Source organism: Rhinatrema bivittatum, chromosome 19, assembly GCF_901001135.1.
Source record: "Rhinatrema bivittatum chromosome 19, aRhiBiv1.1, whole genome shotgun sequence".
NCBI lineage: Eukaryota > Metazoa > Chordata > Amphibia > Gymnophiona > Rhinatrematidae > Rhinatrema > Rhinatrema bivittatum.
The window spans coordinates 41,938,900-41,948,270 of NC_042633.1; positions in this window are offsets into that span (position 1 = coordinate 41,938,900).

Below are 9,371 nucleotides of genomic sequence, written 5' to 3' on the forward strand. Positions count from 1 at the left end.
TGTGTGTGTGTGTGTGTCTGTGCCTGTCTTGGAGGGGAGATGGAGTTGTGGTGTGTGTGTGTGTGTCTGTGTCTGTCTTGGAGGGGAGGTGGAGTTGTCGTGTGTGTGTGTGTCTGTGTCTGTCTTGGAGGGGAGATGGAGTTGTCGTGTGTGTGTGTGTCTGTGTCTGTCTTGGAGGGGAGATGGAGTTGTGGTGTGTGTGTGTGTGTCTGTCTGTGCCTGTCTTGGAGGGGAGATGGAGTTGTGGTGTGTGTGTGTGTCTGTCTGTGTCTAAATGGAGGGGAGGTGGAGTTGTTGTGTGTCTATGGTTTTGTACCATTTCCCGGCACAGATGGTGTTCCCCTCATGCTTGGCTTCACGCTGCTTTCGGGAATAAGAGTGGGAGCAGGTGCTCGTGTGTGTGTGTGTGTGTGTGCGTGTGTGTGTGTGCGCGCTTAAGGCCTGGTCACACCTGAGCATCCGGGCTGCCTGTGTACAGCACACACCGAAATCAGAGCATCTCCCGCCAGAAGCTCGGAGATTTCTCCCCTCACTGCCTTGGAGCTGAAGACAGGAAGGTTTGTGTGGATCTGTCGGGGCTTCATTGACTCGTGTGTGTGTCTCTCTCTCTCTCTCTCTCTCACTCCATCTGTCCTTCTGTCCATCTGGAGCTTCCAAGCCACGTGACTTGGCCTTGGGAGGGAGTCTCTGGGCCAGCCCTGGGTTTCTGGCACCCACCCCTCTCAACCCCCCCCCCCCCCCAGCTCCTGCTTCTGCCTGGTGAGATTTCAGATGCAAAGAGAACCGAGGACTTCAAATCCCAGGGTGCACCGGGAGAGAAAGCACGGAGGCCTGGACTGGAACGGACACCGTACCTCCCGGCCCCCCCCCCCCCCCCCCCCAGGAGACTCTCCCCGGTACGAGGCCAGGAAAACTCCAAAGATGCAGAGCCGGGGATTGGAACTCGGGCAGAGGGAGATCAAGCGACTCGACCCCCCTCCACCCCCCCCCATGGTGACGGAGCTGGGGATGTGGACTGAGGTCCTGGGGGGGGGGGGAAGGTAAAGCGATTTTTAAACGGAAGAGGCTGGTGGTCAGCAGATCCTCCCGTTCCGCGTCTGCAGGAAACCCCCCCCCCCCCCCCCGGGAGTTATCGGGAATGCGTCTTCTTAATCCGGCGATCCCTGCTTTACAAACGGAACAAATCCCAGGGGCTTGCGGCCGCGACCAGGCAGGCCTAGCGTAGCTGCTGGGAGGAGACAGGGAGCGGGCAGCGTGCGGCCTCCTCCAATGACCTCTAATTGTCTGGAGGCGCCAGGGGACCCCTCATCGTGCAGGAGGGGTCAGTGGTCAGGAGGGTGCCCCTTCACCCTTCCTTCCTGCCTTCCTTCCCCTCACCTGCCTTCTCTCCACATCTCCAGGCCGGGGCTCGCTCAGTTCCTGTTGTCTGCTCCTCAGGATGGGACTGACAGACGGACACAGCCAGATTCCCCCGATCGACAGAGCGGGCTGTGGCCCTTGTGCTCAGAAAGATGACGAGGAGAGGGGCAATGTCCTGGGATGAAGCCGCCGCTCCCTGGTCTACAGGGAAAGGGAGTGGAGCCTGAGCAGAAGTCACAGCCGGCGACAGGGGACAGGATTAGAGCTCAGGCTCATCCTGAGGTCACACACGCGCGCGCACACAGAAAGCGGAGAAGACCTTCTAAGGTGACATCAGGATGATATTTGGCCCGGGGACAAACGTGCGCTAAGGTCCTGACGCTGAGCGAAGCCGAGAACATCATCTCGCTGACCGAAGACTGTAACAGAAAAGGGACTCGGGGGCAGGAAGGTGCAGTCAAAAAAAGGATGCAGCAGTCCAGCACGTGTTGAGAAGACCAGCACAGAACACCAGGGGTGACTGAAACTGGTATTGAAAAGTGCTCTAACAGCATGGAATGAGATACAAGCCACTGATCAACTTGCAGTCATAGGCTGGCCCCACCAAGGTCTCAGAAAGTTTGATGTAAGAGCAAGGAAACCTGTTCCATGCCCAGCGGGGTAGTCTCTAAGAACCAGTGGGTGCCTGGGTTGCACATTCCCAGAGCAGAAGGAGCAGATTACACCTATAGGGCTCTGACTATTCCTAACTGCGTCAACACCTTCAAATACCTGGGACATTCCCGTCTCCCGACCGACGCAAGGAAAACCGGACATTGCGGCGAAGAAGCAAGAATGCAAGAGCGGCGCTGCCGATGGAGGCGTCCGTGCCCGGCGGCTGCTCTGTACGACGTGCGCAGAGAGAGAGAGAAGATCCTCAAGGACCGAGAGACGCCATCAGAGACCAAGAAAAATGTGGCAGAAAGATAGGGAAATCAGCTCGAGTACTGGCCTGACGGAAAGGCGCACCTTGCTCCATCTCCTGGACCTGTTACACCCTGCGAGCTCCAGGAGGAGGCGCTCCTGAGCGCAGTGCAAGCAGTAAAGATCTTAGAGCGTGAGCTGCACCCGGCATCCGCTGGCATAGGAACGACTTTCACTCTTCCCATGGTGTGCACAAAAAAATATCCATTTGGAGACACTGCCTCATAAGAGTCAGTGACAGAGCCGGGGATTAGAGCTTAGGCATAGGGGGATAAAGTGACTCTCCCTGAGGTCACACACAGAGAGTCAGTGACAGAGCTGGGGAGGGATTAGAGCTGAGGCACAGAGGGATAAAGTGACTCACCCTGAGGTCACACACAGAGAGTCAGTGACAGAGCCGGGGATTAGAGCTGAGGCACAGGGAGATAAAGTGACTCCCCCTGAGGTCACGCACAGAGAGTCAGTGACAGAGCCGGGGATTAGAGCTGAGGCACAGGGGGATAAAGTGACTCACCCTGAGGTCACACACAGAGAGTCAGTGACAGAGCTGGGGATTAGAGCTGAGGCACAGGGGGATAAAGTGACTCTCCCTGAGGTCACACACAGAGGGTCAGTGACAGAGCCGGGGATTAGAGCTGAGGCACAGGGGGATAAAGTGACTCCCCCTGAGGTGACACACAGAGAGTCAGTGACAGAGCCGGGGATTAGAGCTGAGGCACAGGAGGATAAAGTGACTCACCCTGAGGTCACACACAGAGAGTCAGTGACAGAGCCGGGGATTAGAGCTGAGGCACAGGGGGATAAAGTGACTTCCTGTGAGGTCACACACAGAGAGTCATGGACAGAGCCGGGGATTAGAGCTGAGGCACAGGGAGATAAAGTGACTCCCCCTGAGGTCACACACAGAGAGTCATGGACAGAGCCGGGGATTAGAGCTGAGGCACAGGGGGATAAAGTGACTCCCCCTGAGGTCACACACAGAGAGTCAGTGACAGAGCCGGGGATTAGAGCTGAGGCACAGGGGGATAAAGTGACTCCCCCTGAGGTCACACCCAGAGAGTCATGGACAGAGCCGGGGATTAGAGCTGAGGCACAGGGGGAGAAAGTGACTCACCCTGAGGTCACACACAGAGAGTCAGTGACAGAGCCGGGGATTAGAGCTGAGGCACAGGGGAATAAAGTGACTCCCCCTGAGGTCACACTCAGAGAGTCAGTGACAGAGCCGGGGATTAGAAATGCTGAGTGTGCTGGAGGGTGGAGGGACGGGGGGGGGGGGGGGGGGGGGGGGGGGGGAGGGTGGAGGAATGCAGCCGAGCTCTCCTGCCAGTAGCCTCCTCAGCTCCAGCCCTGAACCAGTGCCTCCCATTCATCCCATCACAGCCCGTAAATCCTGGCTCCCTGGCCGTGCTAGGATGAATCCTCCCCACCATCCATCCCTTGGAGCCTTTCATCCTCTCTCTCTCTCTTCTCAGCTTCTGCCAGAAAGTTAAATTCTTGGGCGAGTTTCCCTCCCGCGCGTTTGCAAGGCCCCGCTCAGGGAAGCAGGAAAAGAGCAGGAAGCTGGGTCCCTCTGATGGTGGGGATGAGGCAGGAGTGATCCTGGTCCTGCGTGGAGGAGGAGGGGGGGTCTGCTTCTCTGCCCCCCCCCCCCATCGCTCCTGCTGACTCCTTCTCCGGAGAACGCCCTCCCCTCCCCTCCACCCTGGCCACGCGTCTCTCCCCCAGCAGGGAAGGTGGCCCCGCTCTGCTGGGACTTCTCCACGCGCATTTCCTATCTTGGTATCTTCCCGCACCGCTCCCTCCCTGCATCTGTGTCCTCCCCCCGTCCCAGCTGCCAGTGCAGGGGCTTGTACTACACATAGACGCAGCCCGGGCCATCTGGAGAGGGGCTCTGCTTCTCCTGGGCATATGGACACCCCCCCCCCCCGGATAAACGCCGGCATATGGACATTACTTAAGCGTCTTCTGCCAGCGCATCCCCCAGCGAAAGAAGCCGGCAACGGAGCCGGCGAGGGGAAGGCTGGGGGGGGGGGGGGGGGGACGAGGCACGGGGGGACGCCCTCGCCCTCCCTTCCCCGTGCACGGTGAGAACGTAGGTTCCTCTCCCTCCACCCTCTCTCTCTCCTGCCGCTGCCGCTCGTCGCTTCTGTAGCGCTACACTGTATAGTGCTACGCGGCACCGCACAGATTCGCCCAAGGTGCTTTATAGAGAGGGGCTTCCTGGGTCTCTGTGCGGCGCCTCCTGACTCCCAGCCTCGCCTCATTCTCTGGATTTCACTCCTGGTTTTAAATGCATATATTTTTTTTTAATTTCTTTCCTATCTCCCGGCCACAACGGTCCAATATCAAAACGAGAGAGAAAAATAAAATAGAATAGAATAACCCCACTGCTTTCCTCCCTTTTTTTCCTCTGGATTGGTTTTTTTTATTGTTCCTTCCTGTAATATTTATTCTTTTTGACGGGGAAGCTTTGCTACCTGGAGTCTCTGTGCTGGGGAGGTGGCTGCGGGTTCCTCGCTGGGGATGGAATGGGGAGGGGAGGGGTCCTGGGGCAGAGGGAGAGGAGAAGGGGTGGGGTGGAGGGGGGGGGGCACTGTGGATGGTGGAAATGCATTTGGGTACAGGCAGTGGGATCTGACCCCCCCCCCAGACGGAGACAATCCAGCGCTCGGCACAGAAGAGAAGGCGCGGGGCGGGCTGGAGAGGGGGGAGAGAGAGGGAGAGGAGGGAGAGGAGGGAATAGTGTTAACAGATGGCGTGTTTGGCCCGCGCTCCTAAACCGAAATGTGTTCCATCCATCTCGGCACCGGCTGGGAGCCGGGGAGCCTGCCAGCATCAACAGAAGCAGGGCCTGGAACTGAACTCGGAGCCCAGGAACGGGGAGGGGAGGGGGGGGGGGGGAGGGAGAAGGAGGAGGCCCGGTGCCCTCCGGCCCAGGCTGCCCACCTTGGAAGCATCCTGCTTTATCCGAGATGAGCCCTGCCTGGGGGGGGGGGGGGGGGGGGGGGAAGGAGCTCTATCGCCCCGGCCAGTCAGCACCACACTGAGGCTCTTTTTACTGACAGTCTGCCAGAGTTTTACTGACAGGCGTTTCGCCATCACCGATTTTCTGCCCAGCTCGATTTTTTTTTTACTGGGCTGAGACTGAACCCTGGCCTCCCGACTCCCTGGCAGGTCCCCAGCCCGTGGCACTGAAACCGGAGCTCGGGACGCGTTTGCTGTCGTGGAATTATTTTTACTGACTGTCAGTTTATCTTAGTTTTTAAATGTTTACGATAGGAATAACAACAACAACAACAAGAACACAATTTGCCCAGCGCGTCTGGTGTGCAATGGTAGTACAATGGTAATTTATTTATTTTATTTAAGGCTTTTGTATACCGACTTTCTTGATACAAATCAAATCAACTCGGTTTACATCGAAAACAAGTGGTTAACCGTAACCGTAACAATTAACAAGAGACACAGATTGAAGAAGCAAAAAAAAGTTACATTATAACAGGGGCGCAGAACTGGGGGTCGGAAATAAAGAGGGGAGAGCAGAGATGAGATGATTAACTTCATACAGGGGACGGTGTGGGAGGGGTCCACCACAATATAAGGTATATGAATACTTAGTGTTTGTTTAATCGCAGTAGAGATAGGACAAATCTAGGTCAAGCTGTAAGCTTGGGAACAGGGAAAGCCATGTCTTGAGTTTCTTTTTCAAAGTTAAGCTTCCCTTAAGGGTCTGGTCGTGTAGTGAAGTCTGAGAGGGTGTAGCAGCAGGTCAGGAGGGGTGTGATGGTGAATGCTTTTGTGAATAATTGTAAGAGATTTATGGAGAATCCTAAGGTTTACAGGGAGCCAATGGAGATCTTTTGGTGTAGGAGAGATGTGTTCTCCCCCATTGGTATTCCTCAGGATTCTCGCAGCCGCGTTTTGAAGCAGCTGGAGGGGTTTTATTGTAGTAGCGGGAAGACCTGATGACAAGTCCCCGGCCCAAAGAGCTTACTCGAGACGAGTGACACCAGGTTTCCCTCTCCCAGCCCCTTATTCTGACTGTCGGGCCACCCCCTCCTGCCCCGGCTCACTGGCATCCCTGGCGTGCACTGGATGTAGCACTGCACTGCTGCCTGTACCGGGCTCCCCAGACCCCAGGTTCCAGTCCCACCACCCGCGTACACCTCCGCCTCCAGCCCAGCCCGCCTGCGAGGTCTCCGGGGCGGCCTTGTTTCTTCCCGTGAGGGGAGAGCGTCGGTGACGGACGGTTTCCCGGTCACCCTGGGAAGTCCACCTGGTGTCCTGTGCGCTGGAGCCGCTCTTCCAGCAGTGAGAAGCCTGGAGCTGGGGGGTTATTCCTGACAAACCTCTGAAGGCGGTGGTGATGATGAGGGTGGCAGTGGGGGGGGGGGGGGGGGGTAAAAGGGTGGAAACCAGTTATCCAAGTCAGGTTGGCGTCTTGAAGCGGTGCCAGAGGCCTAAACCCTGCTACCATCTTCTTGCCTGCTCGGGGGGAGGGCATCTGTTTGTCAGGACCTCAACCGGTGCCTCTGAGGGACGGACGGACGGACAGACAGGCAGACAGAATTGCTGAGCTTGCTTTGGTTTCGGTGGGATAAAAAGGGAGCAGGAGGGTGCAGCCGGGACGCCAGCAGAAATCTCGCTCGTCCCACGACGGTCTCCCTCCTCCCGCGCTTGATAATCAATTTTTGCATAAGGTTTTATGTACACGGGACCTTTCAGCCATGGGGCTCCAGGTTGCCACCTCGGCATCACAGGGTGGGGAAGGAAGGGCTACAGGGGATTTTACCTCATTGTACATTCTGCGTGAAAGAGCACATTATTAGTACTCACAGCCGGGGATTAGAACTGAGGCACAAGGAGAAAAAGTGACTCCCCCTGAGGTCACACACAGAGAGTCAGTGACAGAGCCGGGGATTAGAGCTGAGGCACAGGGGGATAAAGTGACTCCCCCTGAGGTCACACACAGAGAGTCAGTGACAGAGCCGGGGATTAGAACTGAGGCACAAGGAGAAAAAGTGACTCCCCCTGAGGTCACACACAGAGAGTCAGTGACAGAGCCGGGGATTAGAGCTGAGGCACAGGGGAATAAAGTGACTCCCCCTGAGGTCACACACAGAGAGTCAGTGACAGAGCCGGGGATTAGAGCTGAGGCCCATGGGGATAAAGTGACTCCCCCTGAGGTCACACACAGAGAGTCAGTGACAGAGCCGGGGATTAGAGCTGAGGCACAGGGGGATAAAGTGACTCCCCCTGAGGTCACACACAGAGAGTCAGTGACAGAGCCGGGGATTAGAGCTGAGGCACAGGGGGATAAAGTGACTCACCTTGAGGTCACACACAGAGAGTCAGTGACAGAGCCGGGGATTAGAGCTGAGGCACAGGGGGATAAAATGACTCACCTTGAGGTCACACACAGAGAGTCAGTGACAGAGCCGGGGATTAGAGCTGAGGCACAGGGAGATAAAGTGACTCACCCTGAGGTCACACACAGAGAGTCGGTGACAGAGCCGGGGATTAGAGCTGAGGCACAGGGAGATAAAGTGACTCTCCCTGAGGTCACATACAGAGAGTCAGTGACAGAGCCGGGGATTAGAGCTGAGGCACAGGGAGATAAAGTGACTCACCCTGAGGTCAGACAGATAGGGTGAGTGACAGAGCCAGGGATTAGAAAGCCACAGAGAGATAGTGACTCTCCCAGGAGGGTCCCACACAGAGGTTCAGTGACAGAGACGAGGATTAGACCTCGGGTACCAGGGGATAAAGTGATTCCCCCAGAGGTCACAGACAGTGACAGAGCCGGGGATTAGTACTGGGGCACAGGGGGATAAAGTGGCTGGTTCCAAAGTCACAGTGGCAAAACTGAAGATTAGAACCTAAAACATCCAAAAATGTAAAGTGTGTGTGTGTGTGGGTGGGGGAGTTAGGCAAGATCCCCCAGGACTTCCAGGGATGTGTTGTAAATAAATAAATAATCTCTTGATTGTGCTTGAAAAGTAGAGCAACAAACCGCATTACCAGAATTGGCCACTGGAGGGCGCAGCTGAGAAGTGAAAACCTTTCCTATTCCTCCAAGCTGACCTTAGCTGCTTCCTTGGGTCCTGTTAGGCACCTTTCCTCCTGCGAACAGCATTGATTGCTGGTGATTTTATGCTTTCCTTGGATTAAAGAATGTGTGGAGTTTTTTGTTTTGTTTTTTTCATGGGCACCCACCTTTTTTTAATCTCCTTTCCTGAGAGTCCCACTCCTCAGCTGGCTACAGATTCTGTGCTTTTCCAGGACCCCCATGCTGTCAGGGTACACTGCCCTAAGGAGGGCTGCCGGGTGCCTTCCCCCAGGAACCTTAGGAGATCAAATGCTAAACGCAAGGGAGAAGGTTTACAGGACTCCAGTGAAGGTCACAGGGTGGAACCGCAGGTGTCACAGATCTGGGTTCGCCTCAGCTCTAGGCAAGGGTTGGTGTCAGAGGTGGGATTGGAACCCAGTGCTGCAGGTTTCGGATCTCAGGTTTCTCAGTAAGAGTTGGTGGCAGAAGTGGGATTGGAGTTTGGGTCTGGGCTCTGTGCTATGTCTGTTAATTTGCAGTAAAAGTCTTTGAAAACCTGCCCTGGAGTTTCTGGGGCAGTAAAGAGTTAATTCCGTGCTTCCCATGGGCTGGGGAGAGCACACAGAAACCAGTGTCACCCCCCCCTCCTTCCTCTCCCCCCCTCGCTCAGGATGGGGTGGGCGGGGTCCCTGCAGTTTCTCTGCACAGGACAGGAACAGAGGGTGTTTATTTAATAATAATTTTCTTCCCTGGAGGGGTACAAACCTGGTGATCCGGTTACTGGCAGTGGTGTGACAGTCTGTGCCCTGTGCCAGCTAGACGTTACATTGCTCAATGTCTGAGGAACCTCCGAGGACGCAGGCTCACGTCAGGGAGGCCTCATTCACAGCTTCTTGCCTTATGCTTTTCCATCCAGCTCTCTTCAGGGAGCCATCAAACAGGGCAGAGTGCTTGCACAAAAAAACTGCTTCTCTTGCGACAGCCTAAATGGGCTCAGACA